Source organism: Lathamus discolor, chromosome 4 (assembly GCF_037157495.1).
Source record: "Lathamus discolor isolate bLatDis1 chromosome 4, bLatDis1.hap1, whole genome shotgun sequence".
NCBI lineage: Eukaryota > Metazoa > Chordata > Aves > Psittaciformes > Psittacidae > Lathamus > Lathamus discolor.
The window spans coordinates 88,467,844-88,494,558 of NC_088887.1; the positions used below are offsets into that span (position 1 = coordinate 88,467,844).

At 34.5% G+C, this 26,715-nt stretch overlaps 1 protein-coding gene across 2 annotated transcripts in view; it reads left to right on the forward strand.

The window, feature by feature from the left end:
- PCDH9 (protocadherin 9) overlaps positions 1–26,715 on the forward strand; it is a 726,934-nt gene that overhangs the window by 428,358 nt on the left and 271,861 nt on the right. The window lies entirely within an intron of this gene.

Genomic DNA, 26,715 nt, shown 5'->3' on the forward strand with positions numbered 1-26,715 from the left:
AAAAAAAAAAAAAAAAAGGCAAAAAAAACACCCCATGTCTGGAATCAGTTATTCATCTAGCCCCCCCCAAAACCAAACCGAAACCTTAAAATAAACCAGTATTTTATTGGGTACATCTTCTGTAGCCTCTAATTCTACAGTTCTTCAGTACTACGAGAACCTGAGAGCGCATGCATGTTCTGAATGCTTTCTTCTTAGTATGTGTGTATGTAGGCTTACATCCTGAGCCAAATTTTACCAAAGGTATTTATAACTGGTTCTCTAAGGCTCCTCAAAAAATTATGTAGCTGTGTATGTTATTTATGTAATCCAATGCTACATCTCTTTGATAACATTTCAATGTCATTAAATAATTTTTTTCAGAGAAGATATTAAAAGGCAATGTTGTAAATTTTGGAATAATATGTTTTTATACTATTCACAAAGACTCAAAAAAATAACTAAGAACAGAATTTCCAGGTACTTTAATGCTTCATCATATACGGATGATAACTTCCTGTATGAATACTGCCCTGCAATAAGAAAATCTGGATTGCCATTACAAGAAATTGAAGGTTCATGCTTTCATTTCTAGCAGTTAATTGAGGCAGCCAATTTGATAGCCTAGATTAAATAGACTCCTAGTTTAGGTCTCGCTTCTGTGCTTGAAGTTGCATTGTAGAATGAATCAAAATTATAAGATTCCCATAATAAATTACTCACCAGAACTGAATTTTACGCAGAATATCAGGAATGTGTCGAAGAATTACCAGTAAGTAATGACTGCATTTTATCACTTGGTTAAAATAATTGATCTATGCATTTTTGTCATTGGCTCATAGTACTGTAGAATTAGAAGACAGATGATGCATATTGACAGAATAGTATCAAAAAACCCTCAAATTACCACAGTCAACTAACTTCCACGATATGCTCTGCCTTCATTGACCATAATGGATGTAAGTTAAAAGTCCTATAAATTCAGGAATGCTGAATACCAACAAAGAGGGGTTTGGGTTGGGGTTGGGGATTTTCTTCAGAGGATAATTGGAACCTTTTTCTGGGGGTTTTGAAAACATCAATCCTCAATTTTATTTTATTTTTTTTATACATTATCTATTTTTATATACGTCAAAAGTTATTCTATTAGCTGAGTGCACTGTATGTGTACCTTAGTTTTGCATTCAATTTTAATGTCTCTGTTTTCATAAATATACACCAGATGTTGAAAATGTCTTTTAAATTCAAAATAGTTAACATAATCTAAAATTAGATGCATTTGAATTAAACAATTTTTAAATCTGAAGTGCCAGATATGTTTTTCACTGCTGCCACCACTGCTTCAAATCCTCAGCCAGTAAGGGTTTTGGAAAGGTGGGCAAGGTGATTTTTCTTCTTAGAAAAAAAAAAAAAAAATTCTATTTTCCTATAAGCATTTAAGCCCTACAACTTAGAAGAGTCATCTTTGTATGGTCAGAGAAGATAAAATAGATGCACTGCTCTCTGGAGATGCCTATTCCTCTAAGCACCTTTGCCTCTGAATAAAAGCTTGAGAGTAAGTTATCCACGATGTATAATTTCAACTTAAACATCTTATTCTTATATTTCAAGACTGAAATACATTGATCACACTGTTCTCTAAAGTTTGACAGCTGTGTCTGAGTATCATCAAAGAACTCAGCTGAAAAAATAGTTAACTTCAGTACCTCACATTGCAGTTCAGTAGTTAAACCTCTCACTGAGTTCACTGAGGGAAGGCTAGATTCCCTTATTACCATGCTACCCTTCTTTTCCACTTGTTTGGGGATTTTTTTTTCCTGCCTTTTCAAGAAGCCACTTTATTAGAAGTATGGGCACACATGTTCTCAACTTGCTTGTCTGAAAGAGGTAGAACTTCACAGTGTCACAGCTTAGATTTCTGAGCACTCAGAGAACTTCAATCAGTTTTGACAGTAACAGTAGCAAGTGGCCATAAAGAAATGAATAAATTCATTTAGAACATTCAGGATTTGCTATTAAAAACAGAAGATTGACAGCTTGCAAACTTCTTTTCTCAGAGTTGAAAAAAATCTTACTCTTGACATTTCATAGTCTTTTGAAACACTGATTCAGTGAGATGTCAAACTCATAATTTTCAACACAAAGTGTTTATTTTAACTTTTTTTCTGAGTTAGTAAATTTAATTTCTTAAATATAATAGTTATCACAGAAACATCCAGTTATCAATAAAATTACATCATGTCGATGCGCACACAAAACGCTGTTGTCAGACAGCTAGCCTTTAATAGATTGAACTGTCTGAAAAATTAGACACCTTGCGATTGTTTGATGAAGTAGAAAGATATAGGCACCTTCACAGGCTGCTTAATCTCACCCGTTTTAGATATATTTGTATCTAAATACAAATACATCATAAGCTTTGCTTTTTTTTTTGTCAATGCATATCAGTTACATTGAATTAGGTTTGGACAATTAGCTGAGATCAGAGTCTTAATTTTAATACCTATTGTTAGCTGAGATGCATGTAGCTCCAGAATTTTCACATTGTTTAGCTGCCAGTGGTAAAATGTGTGAAATTTTGTCTCACATTCAAAGTATAAGAATGGAAATCAGCCCTATATAATGTGATACATCTTAGAGACAGTGACATTTGGTTATAGCTTTTCATTAGTTCAAAAACATATTCGTCAATCTCTATACTGAAACAAACCTGAAATTCTTAACTGAGGACTGCTCTGAATGATCTCCTGTGAGCAGATTTGGACAAACAGCCACTACTTGGCTAAAAAACAAAACACAGATTTTTTTTTCTTTCATTTTAGTAAATTAATAATGCTTCTCAAGTTTATGTTAGGAACTTTCACTATCCAGCCACGCTGTTCCAGTTTATAAATTGCCAAACATAATAATGGTGTCTCATTTTTTAGTACAAATTTATACAGTGCAGAAGTGAGGGGCAGGGAGTAAAACTTTAGATTAACTGATTGAATGCCATGTCTTGTGACTTTTTTTCATGAATGGATTTTTATGTTTGTCATTTCACATTTACTTAATCCCTCATTTCGTGAGCAAGGTAAATGATGTTCATTTGCTTACTTTAAAACTATATTGTTATTATTTAAATCTATATTATTATTCTGGCAGTGTTCCATGTATCTGTGGATAAATGAAAAGAAACACCCACCCCATTGCCTACCCATTTTACAGACGCCAAAACTGTTGTTTCAGTACCATCCCTGGGTAATAATGTAAAATATTTGTGCACATTTCTGGAGTACAGTCTGTTTATCTACCTACCCATCCACATGTTTGCAAAGATATTTAAATAAACAAATGTGCTATGCAGACAAAGGTATATTGGCTGTGAAACTGAAGTATTTTTTTAAGTGTATTTTAGGTCAGATTTTTATGTGAAGTTGTGAATAAAAGCCATCTAGGTGTAATTAGAATTTTTCATGTATATATATATACAGCGAAACAAACTTTTAAAATTTTTGAATTATTGCATGTATAGTTAAGAAGGATTTGAAGGATGCTTTTGGTACTTTTTTGTCTGCTTTTGGGGAAAAAGTATTATCTATGAACAATTTACTGGAATAATGTCTGATGTTGAATGTCACAGTTATATTAATGCCACACCTGCTAAACCCATTAAGATAACAGGTGCAGACTGGAGATCTGATGAGCATCAAAGGTGTTTGCATTTCATGTGCACAGCATTTAAGTTCATAATTGCTTCTTGGATAACTCACAATTAACATTCAGTATTCAAATTCATAAAGAGCAAAAGATACTTTCTATTCACTACTTTCAGTTCAGAATGTTTCTAATTTATTTTCCTAATCAACATCTTAAGATATAACCATCTTATAAACCAAGGTGAAATTGTCTCTAACTATAGCTCACAAAAGGTTCTGAATGTTAAACTTACTAAAAACTACACAAAATCCTATCTACAGAGAATGTCCTTTTCAATTTCTTTATATTTCAAAATTGTTACAGGAGAAACAGTAACATGGTATGCTTTTATATAGAACTCCTAGATGTACAGCAAAGATGGTTGTATCACAAAAATTGGAATTTTTCTGTGCATAAGTGATGTGAAAAAATTTCCCCCCAAAAGAGGATTAAAAAAACCTGGTTTCAATGATACTTAGAGTGACAATAAGTTCATCTTACTTTAATCACACACACACACACACAAATAATTACTTTCAAAAGTAACATGAGTCAGTGGGAACTGTGAAGGAAAGGTTTTTTGTTATGCCGTGAGTTTTCTAGTGCTCTAGAAATACCCACAAATGCATTCATGGGACTGTCTTTAGCTCAGAAGTCTTTGTAAATTCTAAACCTATGAAATTAGGAGTTGAGGAAAAAAAACCCACTTACTGGCCCTTAGCTACATGCTTTATAAAATTCACTCCTAGCATTATAGGCTCTGAAACTGCTGAGATGACAATTATGGCCGTATTTTGGCTCAGGATCAGTTTTTGAAGTAACGTACTAGCATTATCTGAAAGGTGTTGCAACTCCCCCACTCCCTGCAAAACAAAACCGAATGTCAATATGGAACAGTATTATCCTCAGATTTTAGTATCTTTATTCCAAATAATAATAATAAGTGGAATTTGCTCTAGCTAATACATGGATGAATACAAGCTATCAATTCTATTTTTATACCTAAATATTGTAATTGGAGTAACTCATATTACTCTGTGTTATTTGTAACAGATAATTCCAAGCTATTGGTTATCTTTTTAACCTGAACTAGTTTCAACTACCTAATAAAGGAAATGGAGATATAGTACTTCATCTGCAAACGTTTTTCCCTTCTCTATTTCTCATTTCTCTACCAAGCAAGAAACAGAATACTTACTTAGAAGTTCTTTGGGAGTTATTAAAACAGAGCGTCATCAACAACGTAAGATGCTAAAATAAAAAAGTTGTCACTGACATTTTTTATCTGTGCAGAAAAGATTTCTAATCTCAAGATGTGGAGGCAAAAATGACAGATAAATGGTAAATAGAAGTACAGTATAAAGGTGTCACTTCTTTTTTGCATCTCCAGCTGCTTTCCTCCTCAGCCTTATTCAAATTTACTACTGATTTTTTTCAAGGCTATAAAATCCTGGAGTGTAACACAACCTCACATAATGCTTCCCTCAACTTTTATAGCAGAGGTATGATTTACTATTGCAATAAAACTCTGCTATCAAGTATTTTCTAACTGCTTTTATCTCTTCTGTTGTTGAATAAAATGTAAAATGAGATTCCCATATGAATATATAATTGAAGACAAAGTTACTTATTGCAGACTACTTTGGGAAGCGAGATAGATTTAGGTGTGTTAGTTTAACACTGACACAAAAATGTCTCACAATGTATAATTCTTATCTTTGATACCCAGGAGCCTCAGAATTTGAGCAGACTAGTAAAACACACAAGACTTTGACTCTGGAATCACAGAGGCATACAGTAGTTTCTGTGTTTGACTTCTGTATCAAACAATGAAGTCATTACTGCTGTTCTCATCCAAAAGCAATATTACTCAAGCTGTTTCTATACATTCCAGTTATGCTTCACTTTATTTTGATCAAGAATTACATTTCTAAATGCTAAAATTCTGAATTCTTTGCAAAGAAAAAAGATACAAAGCATTTTATTAATACAAAATATTGTCATGTACCAACAAGCAAAATAAATTTTACCGCTTCTGGTTTCCTTTATTTCATTACTCATTAGCTTTGCAATACCTTTCTCAGTTACATGAATATAAAAATAGAGAATAAAATGAAGAAAGAATAAAAATAAAGAATAATACTGTATATTTCCTCCAGATGTGAGTGCTTTAAATGCCACATCTTAGGAGTGTTGACATCCATCGAACATACTGCCCCCTGTGGCTTAAAAGGAAGTTTGGTTGATCTTAAATTCAATGAGGTTTTTCGCAGGCCTGTATGGTGGAGTTGCAGTTTAGCATAAAAGAACAGCATGTAGTTTAAACTGTGTGGCATGAAGAAACTGTCAAATGCACAGTGTGGACATAGAAAATGGTGTATGTTCTAACTTCTCTGTGCAGGTATTTCTCCATGGAACAATCCTAGGCACAAATGGAGATGGTAGCATACCATGCTGAGTTGACTTTTATGCTTTTATTGCAGTGTTCATACTAGACTTACATAATGTTTCTCTGCTACTTTCTCTTCTCAGATGAACAGTGGAAACTGCGCTTACTCTTTGCTACCAAATCTTCTGTTTGCTGCTCTGTCAGATTTATTTGAAAAAAATCTTCTGAGCAGTGGAAAAAATGCTATAAGAAGGCTGCCATTTAAAAGAAGCATTTTTTAATCAGGGTTCTTTTAGGCCTTTTTTTTTTTCATTAATGATCTCAAGTTTTTGAAATGTGTCTTCCTTCTGAATTGAAACTAAATCTGAAAATTCATAAAAATGGATTTTGAAAAAAGTATTTTCAGACTAATCACTTTTACTTTAATTCTATTTTGTACTGTAATGCACAGAATAATATAAATAGAAAATAGAACAGGGTGACATTTTATGGCTGCCTGTAACAGCATGGTTTTGGATTTGCTAACCTAGTAGATCTCTTTCAATTCTATGAATAGTAGTTTCAGAAGAAAGTATTAAAGACAGTTGACATCATCAGCTTTTTGCTTCTTGGAAACAAAATTTCAGCAAAATTGCAATACTGTGAGCCGTTTCTCTGTTCTAGTGGCAAATTTAGCCAACATTTTCTCAAAATATACTAGATGTCTAATATTGTTTTAAAAAGTTACTGATAGAAGTAATTAGACTGCCATTTTGTAAGAAAGGTGTATGCCAAACAGCACTTTTGGTTTCTGCTGGCTTTTTTCTTCAGGTGAATTTATGTTTCTAAACTTGAACGCTCTTATCGTAACTCAGTAATCCTATGATAATCCTCTACCTGCATTTTTCTTCCTCTTCCTATGGGGTTTTATTTTAGGTTGAATGAATGGACCATCTCATTCTTGGTGTCATTTTTTAGCCAACTGATATTAGCAGACAGAAAAGGCAACGTGCAGAACCAGAAGACTTCTGTCCTGTGGACCAGTGGACCTGGCATAGGAGAATAGCAAACAGCAGTGCGATACTGAAGCACTGTGCCACTCAGACTTTTCCTAAGCATTACTTAAAGATAAGAGGTTTCTATAAGTACTTAAGAAGTCGATCTCATGAGCAGTGTAATAATAACCTTTTAGAAAGGAAATTCTAATTATAACTATTTCAGAAATTAGAACCTGGAGCAAAGGGGAAGGTGCTTGTCTGAATCCAGCAGCCAGAGCAGGGTATAAAACTCAAGTTTCCCAATTTTTAGCCACTACTGCAAATGCCTTCTTAACACCAGAGAAGGTGTGTATAAATCACTTATCTCACTTAATCAATTGTCTGCCATTGCAGAGGTGTTTGGATTGGTAGCATCTGTTTTTCTCATTTTCTCTCTGCCTTTGGCCAAAAGCTTAGTCTTCTGAGAACTGGAGTGATAACTAAAGACTTTGGACTTAATATAAGAGCTTGTGGGTTAAGCTTAATGGCTTATGATATATGGGAGGTCAGAGCAGATGATCAAATAGTCCCCTCTCACCTTAAACCATATGAAACTATGTAGACTCCTGAAATATGATAAAGCTAGTGCCAGTGTCACAGATCACTGTGATAAATGCTGAACTAAACCTTCTGCTTGGCTGCAGCCTGAGAACATGACTGACTAGGAGCATCCTCGTGCTGTGAAGAGACTCAGCCTGCTGCTGTATGCCAGAGAAGAGCAGCAGTGAAAGAATCTGAAATAGCTGTACCTCATGTTGTATCTGGCATTTTTTTCTGAAAAAAAAAGAAAACTGTCGGAAAGTAAATTCATACTTGAAAGAAGTATGCTAAACAGTACATTCGAGAGTGTGGCTCACCTAAATTAAAAGCTCACAGTTGTTTGGTTTGGTTTGGTTTGTCTTTGTTGGCTTTTTATTTTTTTCCCTCAGAAATGAGAACTGTTATATATGGAGGACAGTAATTCTTTGTTTCAGAGTCTTTTGGTTTAGCTACATATGCTGTGAACAGGTTCTCTTGAAAGAGGTTATTACCGAGTCTCAAGTAAGGGACTGAACCCCTTATGGCCTATGTGAGTGGGTTTCTAAAAGGATCTGAACCTGTTTTCATGCTACCCTGCACCCTATATATACCAGTGAAAAATGCTGCTTGGGAAAATTATTGCTTGTCCTTGGTGACAGGTTGAAGAGTGTGTTTCAGTCACAGCAGGCTGGAACTTGGAGGCTTCATTGAAGAATGGTGAAAAACTTCTGTGAAATAAAAGCTGATTAGAAAATGTCTCAGAGGTTGGATAATTTGGTTATGTGGAAATATGCCTGCTTTCTGTACGCATATTCCAGACAAGAAAACAACTACCACACTCAGAGGTGTAGAGGCAAAATAAAGAGAACCAAAAAACAGACCTAGCTCCTGAAATATGTACAGAGGCATCAGTATTGCATTTCACTTCAGTTGTTGTCATCCTTTTCCACATGCCCTTTCCTTCAGTGAGCAGCATGACTGCTTTTGCTATCGCTTTGAAGATTTACTCAGCAGGTAGGTCTTGTGATGTGGGATGCTGTACTGCTAGCTCTGTTGCCCTTGTGCAGTGAGAAGGGCCTAATACTTTATGAAGATAGACATGCATTTAGGGGAGAAAAATTTTGTAGATAAACTGTATTATTTTCTTCTTTTCTAATTCAAATTCTCATTTATTGTCATTAAAACATAGGTAGGGATAATGCAGTTTGATGATATTTGTGATAGTATTCTGAATGACAATAAATGGACCAGGACTGTGTCTTATAAAGTATGAGGAAGAGATGTTGCTGTAGTCAAGGTATAAGATGGTAAGATGGATTGGAATTTTTAGTTGTGCAGACATAGCTGTGAAATGTCTTTTCAAATCTGTCAGACAGAAAGAGTCCTTACATTTAAGCAGTATTCAGATGTAAAGACCCAGAGAAAGGAATCTAAAGAGAAACATTGCCCAGAATATCATTATTTTAAGTGACACAATAAAAATAAGGAAAGAATCAGAAAAGCGAAAAATAACAAGAAGCTAGCAAATTTGTTTCCCCATAGGTCAGTTCCTACATGCAAATGCAAGTCTGAATGTACAGAATTCTTCATATGGAGATTATAATTTTCTTAAGAAGTAGAGGTTGAAAAAGAATATTGTCCTACCGAAAAAAAAACCCAAACCAAAACGAAAGTTGTTTAAGAAAAAAAAAAAAAAAAAACAAAAAACCATTACACATTTATGTAATGAAACACAGGTAAATATCTTTCAGGAAAACAATAATTTCCCTAAACACCCATATTGACTGAGAGACTGTAGATCTCTCTGTTTCAGAAACCAGCTAAAAATATAAAAGCAGCTTCATGAAATAAATTCTCAACTGACAAAACTGGGATTTTGATGGACTTTCAACAACATATGCTCAGCTGACGTAAATATATTCTGTAGAATGTTTTTCTTCATCTTACTCAGAATTTGTGCCTAACCAGATCTTCAGTATCTTGGTGTCCAGCTTCTTCCTTTCTGGTCTCAGTGCACGTGAGAACCTGTGTCATCTGTGATCTCACTGTGACTCTGCAGGTCTGTTGAAATCTGCTTGGAGGTGCTAATGCACCTTCTGGCTATATTAGAAGTGGGTAATTGAAACAGTAAAATGAAACTGGCTTGTATGGTGCAAAACCACTCTCCTTTTTATCGTATGGGTCTGGTAAAAGTTTTTTATTTAAATGACAGTGTTGTGAAAGGTGGGAATTTAGGGAGTCTTTGGGTTTGGGTTTTTGGGGGTTTATTTGTTTGCTTTTTGCAGGCAATTCATCATTATTCCTATTTGTCACTATCCAAAAAGGAAGAAAAATATCTACATAAAATTACACATAAAAATTGAAGACTAAACAGCATTCTTTTTAATTTTTACATTAAACCTAGTGTTGACTTCTATTTATGTAAATGTGCACTGGAGAGCAGATAGAGAAATCTTATGCTTATATATAGAGAAACCTTATTCAGCTAAAGAGAATGAATATCATTGAAGGGCACATTAAAGCTCCTTTTGCTTTTTAGCGTTACTAAATATTAATCAGGGGTTTTAAGGGTTTCCCTAGCAATGTCACCCTAACTAAGGGAACCACATCCCTTCCTAAGTAAACATCATAAATACAACAAGTCTGTCTTGCCATGATTTTGCGGAAGTTACTCAGCCCAAGACTCCCTCTTAGATTCCAGGAAGAGTGATTTCCCCGTCAGCTTTTCTGGTGATGAGAGGTTTTTCTCACTCTCTGTATTTAGCAGGCATCAGGCAACAAAATTACTTCTTAAGTAGCTGGGATTCACTTCTTGTGTCAGCATTATGGCATTTCAGTGTGTCTTCACTGAAGAGGTTTTAGGGTATATATGACTTTTATATCCAATCCCACCTTACATTTTTAAGAATTAAACCTCACTGAGGCATCCTATAAGTGTAAATCAGTTGTTATATAAATGAATTTTCCTGAAAAAAATTCTCTTGCTTCCCAATAAACATGATTTTACATTTACTGATAACCCTTTTCAATTTTCTGCCCAGACAGCATATTAGATTTCCTTCTCATGATTGCTGACTGCAAAGAAATTGTTAACCCTACATGAAGATACTAATTTCCAGCTATAAAAGTAGAGTCTGAATCATGGAGTATAGCTTCTTTATTCACAGGAATATGTATCTGTAAACATGCATATACTGGCAATCACTGGCTGTGCATGTAAGTTATTATTAGGTTTTGGCTGAACTAGCACATGCTGGTAACTGCGCACTTCAAGGTTATGGTGGTCCTTCACTCAGAAGAACATAACAAAAAACTTTATTAGATTTGTTTCTGGATATGATACAGGCACTAATGATCTTGTGTTGATAACAAAAGACAGTCTGTTTTATACAGAGTGTGTTGCATTTGCTCGGTGCCTCCTATATTATTATTCAAGTGGTAGAAATGGAGTCTGACGGGGACAGATTAAGTTGTTCTGGAGATACTCTGTTTCTTCCTTGCTGGGATGAGATAGATACCAGGTAGTAGAGAACAATTGCTCACCCTCCATGAAGGTCCTCTTGCACATGGATTGACTTAATTAACTTTCCTGTTTAATATTTGAGGTGATGTAGTGAGTTGATTGAACAGGTGGTACCTCTTAACAGATGGATAGTGCATGGTATCTGTCTTTAAAGAACTGAAGTGATGATTTTGATTTGCTTATCTAGTATCTTGCTGTAACTGGGTTTTGAATGAGGTCATCCTAATTATGAGTCATTTCACAGCTGACTGACTTTATTCTACTATTAGTAAGAGTGATAGTAGTCCTCTTTATTCACATGTATGTCTGTTACTGCCAGCTGCCTTTCTTTCTTCCACTCCAATAGTCTTTCTTTCTAGCTGCTATTTGTTTCAGCACAGTAAACAGAATAAAACAGCCTCTGCCTACTATGTGTGTGGGAGGAGGCAGAGAAGAGAGTAGGAGCTCTGTGTGCTTAGGTGAATTTCAGCCTTAACCATGCGCATGCAACATATTCTTCCCAGTGCTAGATATTGGAAATTCAATGTGAATTGGTTGATACCTTTATTTCCCTGGTCTAAAGAGAGTATGGAATAGCATACGGGGCAAATAATTTTGCTGTCTGACTTAAGATTAGAAGTTTCTGAAAGGTGAGTATGGTTTTACAGTTTACTGTAAAATTTGATTGCATTTACTGGCGGGTAAAAATGTTGTGAACTAATTTTACCAGTTCATTTCAGACCTTTTCATTTAAACTGACAGGAGCAAATTATGGTGCTATAGCTCATTCATCCATGATTTCACGGTCCTGCACTGTAGAAAACAACAGGCAAATCTCAATGGGTTTTACCATGGTAAAACATTTTTAATTAGTAAATAATTCTGAAGCTACAGATTTGAAACAAACCCTCACTAAGCAAGCCATATTGCCACTTCCAATGGCAGCACTTTCAGATTTCTCAATGACTGCATACATAGGTTCACTTTTCACAGCAACTTTTTCTCCAAAGAGAGTCCTGAACACTGTTGTTTCTTGCCAGTTAGACTAGCATACAAATTGAGCCAAGTATGCCTTTGTGGAAGCACTTCAGTCTGCAATCCATGAAACTTATAAATAGAAACTAAACAGTGAGTGTTGAAAAATGTGAGGGAATCTCAAACAAATATGCATTTGGCTTAATGCAAGTATGGTCAAAACCACTGTTTTCTAGTGATGGCTTTAACAGGCAGAGTGAAAAACAGAAACTTGAATGTCTTTGTAATGTCAGTTTGGTTTTAATTCATAAAGAAGAGAAGCAATTAAAACTCCTAGGTTAGGATAAAGAGGCTATAAATAAAACAAACAGGGAAATACTGAGCCATGTTTCCAAAAGATTTAAAAAGACCTGGAAAAGATGATTGAAGAAAAATTGTGCAGAAACAGATTTTTTTTCCAATTACATTTATCTTATCTCTAAAAGGATTATATCTCATACTATGTGGATGTCTTGGAAACACACCCTTTCTCCCTACCTGTTTGCAAGTTGCGGTGGTATATCCAGTAAGAACAAAGTATACTTAATCATCATTTTAATGTTGCAGGTTCTAGCTGACCCAGAAGCCAGTATTAATGTTGCTACTCAAAACTCCATTCAGCCACCCTGTATGTAGGAATTAAAATACAGACTTGAATTGCCTCATCATATATGTTATTTCCAAAGAATCTTGATCCTATTCAGTGTGAAAAATATTCAGTTCTTGTTAATGAGCTAACCTCAGTATTTCCTTTCCTTCTTGTTTTTCACTATATGTTGATGTTATTTGTTGCAGTCTTCATATCCTGTTTTCAAGAGAGAACTATTAGCTTTCTCATGGAATTTGCTATGACATTTATCATTACTGTATCTGAATGCTTTGCAAATATTAACATATTTATTCTTCAGTGCAAAATCAAAAGTGTATTAGGACCCTTTGAGACTATGAAGAAGTAGAGCATAAGGCACTGTTGCATGCATGATCTCAACTCTCAGACCCTAAATTAAACAGGAAATAAAGAATGGAAACTAAAGATAAAATTACTTCAGTAATATTTCATCTTATTTACAGGAGGTCATGTAAACATTGGTTTTAGTAATCAGAAGTAAATGGCACTGATAGGAAGTGATTTAACCTGTCTTAAGGGTGATGTCTAAAACATGGCATCCTTGGCAAATGCTCGCTTCTCTCCTCTGACTTTGAAAATAAACCTGTTCTTTTCACCCTAATTGGTCATTTGTAGAGAGGGTAACAACTTACCTAGTGCCCTATACACATTTTGTATGGAGAAAAGAAGGTCAAAACCTAATTCAGAGTGGGATTCATCATATAGCTTTTCCAGGGGACATTTTTTAATCCTTTAGTCTGTATATTGTAACACAAAGATTTGAAACAAATTATCAATTTCTGATCACTATTCTACTATTCACTACTAAATTTTGGGTTATTCCCAGGAGAGTTTTGTCCTATTGCACTCAGACAGAGAGTGTTTTCTTTTAGACAATTTCTTTCTCAGCGGATTTCTTCATGTTGCTTCCATCCATTTCCTAGTCCTAAGTGTGCAGGCCAGCTAGAAGCTTTTCTCCCAGTTCTTTGTCTGCTTCCTTTCACCACCTTCCTCTACTCCCACTGGTAAATGAGAATTGATATCTATTCTTATTTTGTCCTTGGGTTGCCATAAAGCCTTGGTCTTATCTACTATCGTTGTGCTGCCTTTCATTTCATTCTTCTTTCCTACTTAACAAGTTTCAAACTGCTTCCTTGACTCCTATCCTCCTCTTTTAGTCCAGTTTCAGTCATCCTTTGTTATATTTTTACTTCTAGGCTCAGACTTCTTGCACTTTCCTTGTCACAGTGTACATGCATCCTTTTACAGAGGTCTAGCTCATATCCCTGTGACATATTGTTCCAAAAGACAAAAGAAAGCGTTATTTCTCCATAAATGACTGTATTTTGGAAAAATGTAATGCATCAAAAATGACATTCAGGGTTTTTTTGGGTTTTTTTTGTGGGTGTTTTCCCCACACACACCCACCACCCCACCCCCGGATTTTTACTGTTCAAATGAGAGAAATCAAGAAATTAAAAACAAAACGAAAGAACCAAAAGACCCCAAACAAACAAACAAACAAACCCCAACAAAACCAAATACCACATTTAAAGACATTATGAGCTCTGGTTGAAAAGGTAGCTGTCTTGCTAGCTCATCTTCCCCAAATCATAAGTGCTGCAGTTTACAGGAATAAAGCCTTCCTATACTGTTTACTTTCCTCAGGCTTCCATAGTCTAAACTGCTGCAAAGCAAAATTAACATCCTTCTTGTCAGTCTCCTACTGCTGAGAGAGTTTTGAATAGCAGTAGAAAAATATGACAAAAGGCTCTTGTCAGTTTTAACTCTGCTGTAGCCTGTCAAATCTTTGGGTTACAGCAGTGGCACTCCAGCTGTCTGTCTGCTGATTTAGAAAGCAAACACCGCATTGCCTTCATTCAGTTCATAGTTTTGAGACCTTCTTTTCAGAATTTAAAAAAAAAAGCAACTTAGGTTCTGCAGAAGCTGATAAGGGCCTGTAAGGAATGAATATATTCACTAATAGCTCAGAACAAATTTCCAGGTTGACGTTAATTTGATTCACCCATATAAGTGGACTCGAATTTAAGTGCTACATTGCATTTTGATATCCTGATATTTCTTTATGATGAATATCTCACAGAATGTAATGAAATTAACCCAAGTACTAGAAACATCACAAGAAAGTGATCCTGCTGAGTGTTCGACTGAATGAACATAGATGGGCAAATGGGCTCTTTTAACATCTGAGTATGTCTCAGAGGAGTTATGTAGGTGAGTATTGGCATGTAGGAAGCTAAAGCATTAGTCACTTTCAAAATATGCTGCTTCTAAGATTTTCAAAAGATTCTTTTTTTTTCTGCCTGTACACCGTTATGGTTTGTATTATTGACATCACTTGGAGGATTGCATACAATGATGCTTCATGGGACTATCAGATAGAATCCTCATCTTGAAATCCTCTATTACCTGTAACTTTCTTGTCACTTCAAAACAAAATGGCAAGTGAAGGAAGATCTTTACCCTGTCAGGCTTCACTAATGTATTGTAGCTCCTGTAGTGTTCTACTAAAGTGTCAGAATGCTGTGCTGAATGTCAGCACCATTAAAAAAAAAAAAAAAATCAGCTAGTTCACTAACCCCCACACCTATCCTTTACTTCAAAGCATTTTAGAAATAAGCTGTTGTGTTGGAATTGCTTTGCCCAAGTCCTTTAAAGACAACAATTGCAAAGAAATCAAACTGCCCTCTCTCTCCTTGGCCTGGAAAGACCTGAATATTCTAGCTGTCTTTGCAGCCAGCTCTGCTGGAATTTGAAGAATTTCTTCAATGTTTGATTGTCTGTATCCCAACCCTTGTTAAACTCTGGACAATGCTTAGGGAATTAGTTTCAGAGCAATATTTAGTGTCTAAAAGAGTATGTCTGTTTAATCTGGCAAAAGCCATCTCAGCAGTATTATTAAGCCACTAAGGGAATTTTCAAATGCTGGTTTCTTTGTTCTTCTTTATTCTGGCATCTGTCCTGAATTGCTCCCAGATCAGAGAGATGTGAAAGTCCTTTATGATTAAGGGTCTTTTTGTGAGAGTGTATGAGTGGCCCTGTGCCAGACCACCACCTTTCATTTTTGTAAAACCTTTCACCTACAGATGACAGATAGTACAGTGACTGAGTGGTAGTTGTTAGTTGTTGGCAGATTCACAAATATGTGGCTATTCTTCCATGCTTATCCCAAGGCAAGATAGTGTCCAATGAACTGGGTATTGCTTTGCAAAATCACTGCCATTTAGGCACTGGAAGATAGAAACACTTTTAGGCATCTCAGGTCATAAAGCCTTAGAAACTATTCTTGATATTTTGCTCTGCTGGTGCACAAGGTGCTGCAACTTGCTGTTTTTAAGTGTTGGTAAAAAAATTGAGAATAGGTGATGCTATTGATTATAGCAAATAGGGCAATGGTTGAAGCTTCTGATATTCTACCAGTTCCATATTCTGCCATCTCTGCAAGAATTTGAAACGACACTGTTGGATTCACAGATTTTCATGTGGGCATCTGTATACTGTGACTATATAATTAATACATCTTGCATTTGGTAGAAGTTACTTGTCTGGAAAAAAAAAAAAGAGAAAAAAAAAAGAACAACAAGGTTTAGAACAGTGTTTCGATACCCTTACTTTTAACATAATGTATTAGTCGGGTTCTAAGTCATCATTGCCTTCCAATGCAAAGCATGGAAGCTGACATATTAGGCATTTTATTACCAATGTATGCCGAAAAGATAAGAAAACTATTTCTAGAGTTTACAGGGAAATTATTACTAGCAAAAGGATTAGGATTTTGCAAAATATTTCTGGTCTAGAAAAGCATGGGTTTCTCATCAGTCTTTTAAAAAATGTTATTTGTATAAGGTTTTCAAAGATATCTGTGAAATAAACCTTGCGGATCTATCTCTTGCATTATGTATTTTCTAGGTGGGTTTTTTTATGAAAAAGGATGGTGCTCACTGGTTCATAAGTGAAAATCTTTCCTGATTTGCATTTAAAAGGGTCAGACCTGTATTTTCAATGCGGTTTCTAATCTGGAAGTTTTAGGGAGTTTGACCAAGATCCTGGTGTGGAACTGCTGAATAAGGTTATAGAAACAATGGACTTTGTATAAAACTGTACCTAAATCATTGAAATTAGGTACCAAAAAAAGTTAAATTAGTTGAAATTAGTTACAATTGTTAGTAAAAAATCCCAAAGAAAACAAACCACAGTCCTCGAAGACAGTATGCAAAAAAATAAACATAATCAAATTTTCCTTGAGGGCAATCTTGAAAGGAGTTTACAGTTGTAGTGCTGTTTATAAACCGGGGAAGGGTATTTTCACTTGAAAAGTGATTTAAGCATGCAATTTTCCTTTAGATTCTATCCTTGCAAGTGAATACACTTGGTTCTTTGACATAATTGTGATTCTATAGATGTGTGTGTGTGTAGCCGTAGTCTTGATCAACACATTATTTGTAAGTGCGCGCAGTGCTATGCTGTGTAAGCACTTTTGAATTCAGGACTCTCTTCATCATGGAGAACAGACTTCTTAGGGGAAGGAAAAAACAGATATTTTTAATTAATAGAAATAAAAATTAATCTGGTTGTTTCTCAAAAACAAAGCATAATTGCTGAGAATAGTAAGTGTTCTAATTGTAATTCCAGAATCCTCTCATGGTATTTCTTATTTATGTAGCAAAATGCATGTGAAAATTTCAACTCCCTGCTCTAATTAATTCTGCTCACTAAGATTCTGACTGGCAAGTCTTCTCTAGGCTGAGCTTTTGTGGTTTTGCTGTTTATATATTTCTTAACTATTTCGGTCAAAAAACTCTTACTATGCTCATTTGCCTCCATTAATTTCACTCAGTTATGACTGGATCCCAAGCAAAAGTCTTTTAAGAAGAATTTTAAATTAGTTTTTGCTTTTTTACCCTCTAGACTCTTTCACTGGTTTTGCCAGCATGTCTGCTTTTTTGGCATACCTGCTTTTGCTGCCTAGATTGTGTAAGATCTTCTCTCAGAATCAATCGTGAGCAGCTTGCAACCAGATGCCTGATTAAAAAGTTAGCAGACCTTGAGGGCAATTACTTCAGCTCTATGGCATTCATGCATTAAACCCAGTGTTAATTGTTTCCCATTTTTGTAACGATCCTTATAATAGGATAAAACAAGAAGAGATCATTTCTTGAAGTTAAACCAGCAGAAAATAAAGACATTTACTCTGATTAATCATCTCAATACGAAATTAAAAATAATCACAAGTAAACATAGAGGGTCTTTGTGTTAGAAACCAGTGAAATTTGTCATTGGTACAGTTTGCAGTATTCATTCACCAAATTTATTATTTGTTATATTTGAAAGTAGGATTGAGTAAAGCAGTTTCTGTATTGCTGGTTTGAAGGGGTTTCACACCATTATTATATAAGCAATGCTTGGATATTATCATAGATAAACATCCATATCATGTACTGCTTATAAATGTTCATAATTTTCCCAGAAATGCATAGATTTATGGTTTCACTTGGACTACTCACGTAATGTATTGCATGATTTTAATAATGACTTTTATATATTTAAAGAAATCCTAGCTAAAAACATCTTTGAAGTCGCAATAAAGGATAACCTGCAAACACAGTTAGCTGAGTGGTATCACAGACTAATGACCACTTTCAAGATTAAAGCAACCCCTGTAATTATTGGAAAACTTACATTTAGCTATTTTCATAACAATTTAATAGAAGTTTTTATGCAGAATATCCTGTTCTCAACATTACTTTATAGTGGGTCTTTCTATGTTTATTTTCCCAAGCATTCCCTACCTATTTGCAGGTGAAATACCACCAGGTTTTACAAAGAAATGCTAAAAAGGGGGAGGAAGATATGTAATTTCTATTTATAATTGTTTTAAAAATCAAAGCCTGAAAAGGCTTACCATGAAAGTACAAGTCTTTACCATAAAATTAAAATTAGGAGATTAAAGAAAAGAAGCCAAGGAAAATCTGCCACTCTTTGGGGATTTTTTTTTTTTTAAACAAAGTCTATTCCCAGAAAGAACCAGAAAGCGTAATGATTATGATCCATCAAGCAGGACACAATCACCAACCACAGTACTCATATGGAACTGTCACTGCTACCTTTGTTATTACCCCATGGCTCTGTTGTTGTCTACTTCATCGAATCTTCAATCAGATTTCAAATTTTCTGAGGGAACAACATTCTTTCCTATGTTATTTGAGTGTTACTTCTTATAGTGCCACTCTTATGCTTTTCCTTCCAGCCTTTCCCTGTTAAGTGTTAAGCTTTTTACAATCAACTAAATTGAAATTATGAATTTATTTCTTCCATCTCAAATTATAAAATTATAAAATATTTATGTTTTGGATAGCATTTGCCATCTGAGCATCTTAAATTCATTTGTGAATGTCGTGTTAACTTTCATAAGCATCATGCCTAACTGAAAAAAGAAGGCAATGATCTTTCCCGCTTACCAATAAGCAAAAATGTTGAGTGTTTCACATCGCTGGCAGATGACAGCAGCTGGCCACTGTCAGGAGGTTCTCAGTACCTGGAGTATAGACCCCAGGTACCTGATTCTGAGTCTAATTGGAAACTTTTGATTGATTACAGAGTCTTACATGAAATCTGTCACAGAGTCAGTCTTCTAATGCCATGTCCTGTACTTTAACCGCATGATCACCTTCTGTCCCTAGGGTGAGAATGACTACTTATATCCCCTCACATTAGCTTCTCTGTCATTTTCAGTTTTGCTTAGAAACTCAGTATCATGAATTCTTTAAGATGCTACTTGTCTGACCTGGCCCCTGATTTTGGTTGTTAAGATTCAGTCTATCATTCCATATGGTGCCCTCTACAAGGGCTGCACAAACTGGACCTGGTTGGTGTTTTGCCATTTCCAAGGAAAGTGCCAGCTGTTAGTCTTTGTGCTTGTTACTGAATATCATTTGAGATGATACTAGTGGGCAAAGTCCTAAAGGATATTTGGCATTACTGCTCTGATGAATATCTGCAGCCAGTGTTATTGCATAAATGGTTTCATCTATGCATGAAATCTTATGAGGAAAAAAAAGAAAGGACAAAAGAAAAAGAAATCAAGAAATTAGAGCACATCTGTCTTTCTTTTCCTTCCATCTGTCAAACTAGGGCATGTACCATATAATTTTTTTCTTACTCTAGAAAACATTTGGCTTCCTTGTTATGAAGTTAACTACATACAATTTGATGTTGGATTATTTTTGTTACTTTTACTATTGTTGTTGGGACTGCTATTGAAAATATACTATCCAGAGGGTTTCTAGTTCCAGTTCCACAGATTTTGGACTATGTATTTGCCTAAGACATAAGGATAAGTAACCTTGCCTCTACAGAGCAAAACCCATAGCCTCTGGTCTTTTTCAAAGTGCACATATTTCTCTAATATGTTATACATACATGGTTTAGGCCCTTGTTTGCATTAGATGCAGAATTAATTATTTAATAATTTTAATTGTATTCCTTTCAATAAAACAAATACTTACAATAAACATTATCTATGAATATTCCTATGCAAAAAGGTAATTTTGCATTAAGCGCTTACCCAAATGTAATTTTACCTGCTTTTTTTTCCCTAATTCTAGGAAATATTCCAGAAAAATGCCTGATACCAAAGACTGATCTAATTAGCTTACCTGCTGTTTTTCTCCATTACATGATTATAGCTGTTGTCACTCTGCTTCAGTGCAATGTCTGTGCTGTTTTAAGGAGCAAAGGGAATACATCTCTGCCAAGTGGGATTTTTATGACTACTCTGTAACCTGCATATATATGTGAGGCATGGTCTGACCAAATGTGACACATGCTTGACACTTTAGTATTTTGGCCAGTCTGTCATTGTGTAATGGAAGTTTTAATTGAATAATTACCTGTCAGTAAAACCAGCAATCCTTACTGCAGTGCAAGGCCTCCATTACCTTCTGAAGAATAACTGCAGGATTTAGCCTTTAATGAAATCTGCTGTCTTTTCATACTGAAATTTCGATCTCACTTTGACTGCCACATAATTTCTGACTGTTTTTTTTGGCCATTCTGTAATTCAGAAGTTGAGGGCATGATTCATATATAGTTAATTAATTACATATAAGAATTTGCTCTCCATTTAGAAACTAGAAAGGTAAGACATTAAAACACTATATATTTCATTGATTCTAGGAAGTTCAAGCACAGGAACCTGCACACGCAGAGAAAACATTGACACACAAAACACTTCATGTCAAATCTAAATGATAATCTAATATACTTAAAGCTTGTTTAAGAAGCCATAATCAGATTTAAATTTTTATATCCAAATAACACTTATTAGCACATACTGGAAAAGAAAATCCATCACTACAAGGCAAAAAAAGTAGATTATGTATGATAAGTGTCTTCACTTATCATACAAAAGATAGTATCTGTGAATAACGTGATTTAGATTAAACGGGTTGGTAAAGTCAGAGACATTCAGAACAATGACTGTTAGATGACAAGAAAAACTTAGAATTTTATTAACTTTAATGTTAGTGAAAGTGTTGATAAACAAATCCTAATCCATTGATATCAGAGGTAAACTTTCCAGTACCTTTACTAAGTTCTAGGTTAGGCCCGTGTTTATTTCTTCTACAAATGAAATTCAAAGTTCTGTGAACAAATATTGTAGTCTCTATTTCAGAAAATTTTCTCAGCCTTGAAGTTATTTTGCCTGCTCTTTTCACTGCTTTTTTATATTACTAGTAACTGTAATGTAATAATAGCTTCTTCCTCTGCTCATTGTCTCTAAAAATAACCAAACCAAACAATGAAAACCAAAACACAAACCAACCAACCAACAACAACAAAAAAAAAAAAAACAACAAAAAACAACAAAAAACAACAATACAAAAAAACCCAAACCAAAAAAGCTTTCCTTTTCAGAATTTTTTGCTGAAGTAGGCATGGTTATCTACCAGTTTTTACTAGTTATCACCCTATTTGCAGTTCCTGTGGAAATACCTCAGACTTACATGATCTGTCAAGAATAGAACTCAAATCAGGGGGCTTAGGTGCATTCTTTATATGCCTTGTCAACTGCTGAAGACTGAGATAAGGTGGTTTCCACAGGCATTGAGCTCTGTTATGTATTCTACAGTTTGATAACACTTTAAATCTCCAAATACCACCATGCATTTTATTCCATCTGTCATAGTAGCCCATGTCAGAAAGGATCCTGACCTACAGGTATATGAGAAATTGGTATTAAACCAATAATGTAATTCAGTTCAAATTGTCTGAAAGTGGATATAGTTTATTTAATAATTGTTCTAATGCTGAATCCTCATTCAGAAATGTGTCCTGCCTGTTCTGTAGATAGCTAGTAATGTAACCCAGAATGTATCACGACAACAGCAATACTCCTAAACCAGCAAAACTCCTAAAACATTGGTTTAGGTTTAGATAAAACATCTTTGGACTTCCTTTGTTATTATTCAATGAGAAACAGAGAAACACAGGCCATGTGCATATACATTATTTTTGTGAAGTGCAATTTTATTCATTTGTGGCTCTGATTTTCATGCTTTCATTTATACTAATGTTAATGCATAAAATAAAACAGAAAGTGAAACATAAGGTTTGTGCTTGTCAGTTTGCCTACTGAAAAGCTAGCATTTGCAAAATAAATATAAAATACCTGTGAAATATTAGTAAATATTGGGCCTAAAATTCAACAGTCTTTGTCCATCTGTATTAATAGAAGTGTTCATGTGCTCTAGGTGTAAAGTACACAAATAAGTCCATCAGTTTTAAAATTGAGATCAAAAGTGATGACATACAACAAATTATGTGAAATGAGAACTTGCTAGTATGTACATTTGAAAAAAATAACTAAATGGTTTACATTCAAAATAACTGTCTAGTGTCCTGCTTTCTTCATTTTGTAAGTAGATAATGTCAGAGAAGTCACAGGGCAAGATAATTTGAAAGTCTGTTTTTTTTACTATTTGACTTGAATCTATTTCCAACAGAAGCTAAGCAGTAGATAGTTATTACCACCAGTCAATGTAACTTGAAAGATTTCTGCTAAGTTATTCTTTTAGACCACAGAAAGACAGAAATTCGCCAGTGTGAGTTCACTTTACTCACACTAAACTCAAATGGCACAAATTAAATTAGATCATCGATACCAAAACATGAACATGGACTATCAAAATTACCTTTTGGCATATTCTAAGGGGACCCTGGGCATTGGCATAATTTTTTAAAACTATTCATATGATTGTCAGTGTTGTTTTCCCTGTAACTTTTAATGTGGCAAGAGCATGCCGTATGTAGTTTGTGGAAAATACTGAAAGTTGGATGAAGTCAAATAATAATAGTGATTCTTGTCAGCTATCATTTAGCTTCTACCTGAGGCCAGCAGAAATTATATTTCTAACTACTCTCACAGTAAAAAAAAACTATAAGAGTATCTGATGTTTTGATAGTATATTTATACCACTGTCTTCTCTGTGTAGCTGATTTCCACTAAGTCCTTATTTGTTTCCTCTCTCTTTTTTCATCTTGTTTGTTAATAAATGAAGTTTTAGCTTTATAACTGGCTAAGCTGCTGAAGTATATTTTGTATTTTTTCCTAGACGTCTCTGTGTGGAAACACCTTAATATGCTTACTTTTCATTATGCATCTGTGGGTGAGATTTGGTCCAACAGTCAACATGGCACAGGCCTGAAAGACCCATTAGCAAAACAAAAAAGCCTATTCAACCATCGGGGGTCCTAACACCCTCTATGGATTTAGTTTTTTGAGCTTTGACATCATAAGATATTACCAGGCAGATGTTGTATGTAGTGGAAAAAGAATTTTTAGTTGGTATTTGTAATATGCGTTGCTCTCTGTAGAATCCTAGGTGAAAAGCTGGGGATTTGTTTTTGTTGGTTTGGGTTTTTGGGATGGTTTTTTGTTTGGTTGGTTTTTTTTTACCCTTTTCTTTATCGCATGCTTACAGATGCAAAATGAAAACCCCAAGTCTTTGGGAGTACAAATAAAAAAAAATAAATTAGAAAACTGCTCTTAGGAAAGCAGTTCTTAAGGACATTCTGTTCAAGTAACAAAACATAGGTAATACATTACTGCCTAGTTCCTTTTCTAGTATAGATGCAGATATTTTTTTAGCAGGGGTGTTTTATTAACTTATAGCATGTGCAATTGATTGTGATAATAATATTAGTTTCAAAATTAAAATATTATAGAAATTGCATCTTTCCCAGGGTGCATCAGCTTAACTGTATTGTCCTTGACAGTTGTGTCCACTTTCAGCTTTTCTAATGTGGATCCATTTATCTAATGTGACAGGTATAGTGTCCATTGTTTTAATAGATGTACAACTGCTTTCTAGACTCATAGCATGTAAAAGGTCTTATCCTCAAAGGGCAATGCTACTGCTGTTTCTGCTTTCCTTGCTTGTGGGAGAAGACATGGCTGCTGACTCAGAATTAATTGTAACCGGTGAGCTGTCAGTGACAGATACCCATTGCACATGATAGAACTAGTTCAGAAGGTGATATTTTAATGTACTAGTTACCCTACGGCATATCTACATTGAGAGCCTCCTTCCTTCCTTGCCTTCCTGACATCCCCATGCTAATACAGGATATCATAATCTTTATGAGAATTTGTTTTGTCCTGCATATTTTAATCCTTGCTTTATTGAGGAGCAATATGATCTTCTTAATTGAATTTCCTCTAATTCACATAAATAAACAAAGATTGACATCACAATGTTACTATGAGTACTGGTTGTTTCAAGGTGTGATCATTTAAAGGGCTTCAAATTTTCCTTTTTTCTTTTTCTTTTTTTTTTTTTTCTTTAAAAACACTGTTAATCTGACTACCTTTAAAGCCCTTTGATACAAATCTTCTTAATGGACAGCTGGTTGTTTGCTCCTAAATATATGGATTTTGAAGTACGATTTTCTTCCTTTTATATACACAGTTAAAACCAAGGTATTCAAATCCTGAGGTTAGTTTTATTACAGAATGAGGGCTGCATCATCTCATACAAAAGATTGCTACCATTATGCAAAAGCTATGGCCTGCTTGATTTCCGATGTCACATGCCATACTAAAGAAATGGAACAGAATACTAAAGTGATCTTTATACATCTTTCTTTTTCCTGAAGATCATGGGAAACTTTCCTGCTTCTTGGTACTCTGCATATCTGCTGTAGTGACTGACAGTGAAGAAAGCATAAATATACAGCACTTCTGTAACACAATAATTATCAGCTTTGACAATAAGATGCAGTATCAAGAATGATTATTGATGTGCTACCACATCTATCAGTTTACTCACTACAATTAAAAATTTTAGTTGATGTAATGTTTCTGTAAATCATTAAATATTATAAAAATAATTTATTATAACATTATAAATATAATTGCAAATATAACAGTCAGTATTTTCATAGATAAAAGTAATAGGTTTATTTTTATAAGCAGCCTCCAGATAATGTATATTCCTCAGATGGAAAATATTCTAAATTGTTTTTTCTCATATTTAAGAATGTAATTTATCATTAAAAGAAAGTCCCTGAAACTTTATTATGATGTTCACACTACTGAAGCCAGATGAGTTTTAGAGAATGTAAATCAGGACAAATTTATTATTATAATTAAACTTGTAAAATTTCAGCAACAGCTGTTTCTACATTTTAGTTTTTCATACACATTATTGATCAGCACATGTTTTTTACTGATGTAAAACTTCTCAGAGTGCAGAGAAGTTATGCTGGTTATTGTTATAATTGGTACAGTGTTTCTGCAATGCTTCTTCAATTGAGTGCACTTGTAATGTGTATTATATGTATTGCTAGGAGGAGCTCATCACCAAAATCAAACTAAACAAATCAATTGAAAATCACTGAAGTCTTTAAATTGCTAAAGATCACATAAAATATAACTCTATTACAACTGAATTGTTTATATATCAGCTTCTTTTTATGCTGTAATACAAATTAAATGTGCCAGAGCAGCAGGTAAGTCAGTGTAGTATCTTTTTGACAGTGAGATCTGTTTTTTCAGCTTCTTGTATTCTAAATACTTAATTGCAGCTAAAATTTCAAGTGTTGAATGTCTAATGTTAAGTGCCTAAATAGTTAGAGGCAGAGTACAAGATCTACCTTTACTTACTGGTATGACTTTGGCCATTTAAATTTTAAAATTCTGATTTTCATGTTTCTCTCTATTGTCAAGCAGTATATTAACACAATTGTCAAAGAAATTATTGTCTTAAGTCTTCTAGTATATAAGTTTACCTAGTCTTCTGTAGTCAATGAGTACAGACATCCCAAAAAGGCATTTTACTGTTACCTTGCAATCACAGAGTTTTAGAAAAACTATCCCACATATAACACTAATTTTTAATGGGTATCTACAAATAATTGCATTTTCAATTAAACCTTTCTCAGTGTTATTTTCCGCAGAGTTTCTGCTAGGAAACATGCAATAAATATAGGAAACTGTAGTTTACTAATGTCTAGCCATTTGGGTGTGTAATGTTTCTGAACATTAGTTTAGTTGTTTACTGGTAGTGCACCTGGTTATTTTCTTTTATGTTTTATTGTGTACAGCATTTTCCATCTCTTCCCCCCACTTGACTTTCCATGCATCTGAGATAATAATTTGCATAACTGTAGGCATAGAACTAATTTCCTGAGTCTCAGACAATTAATTCAGGAGAACGGGGGCTAAGACTCAAAATGTTGAGAATTTATTAGTATTTTACCAGACTCCCATGTTGAATAAGGTAACACTGATTTTGCCTAGATTAAATTGTAACACTCAGCCTTCCTGTTAGGTCACATTTACCTTGCAATCAGGATAATCATACACAGGTAACAATGCTCATTAGAAAAATGAGTATTTGCCTTCTAAGTGGATATTAGGAAGGAAAAACTTTAAATAAAACATATAATAATCCTGTGTTTATTGTCTTTAGTTAGAGGTTTGTCAGTA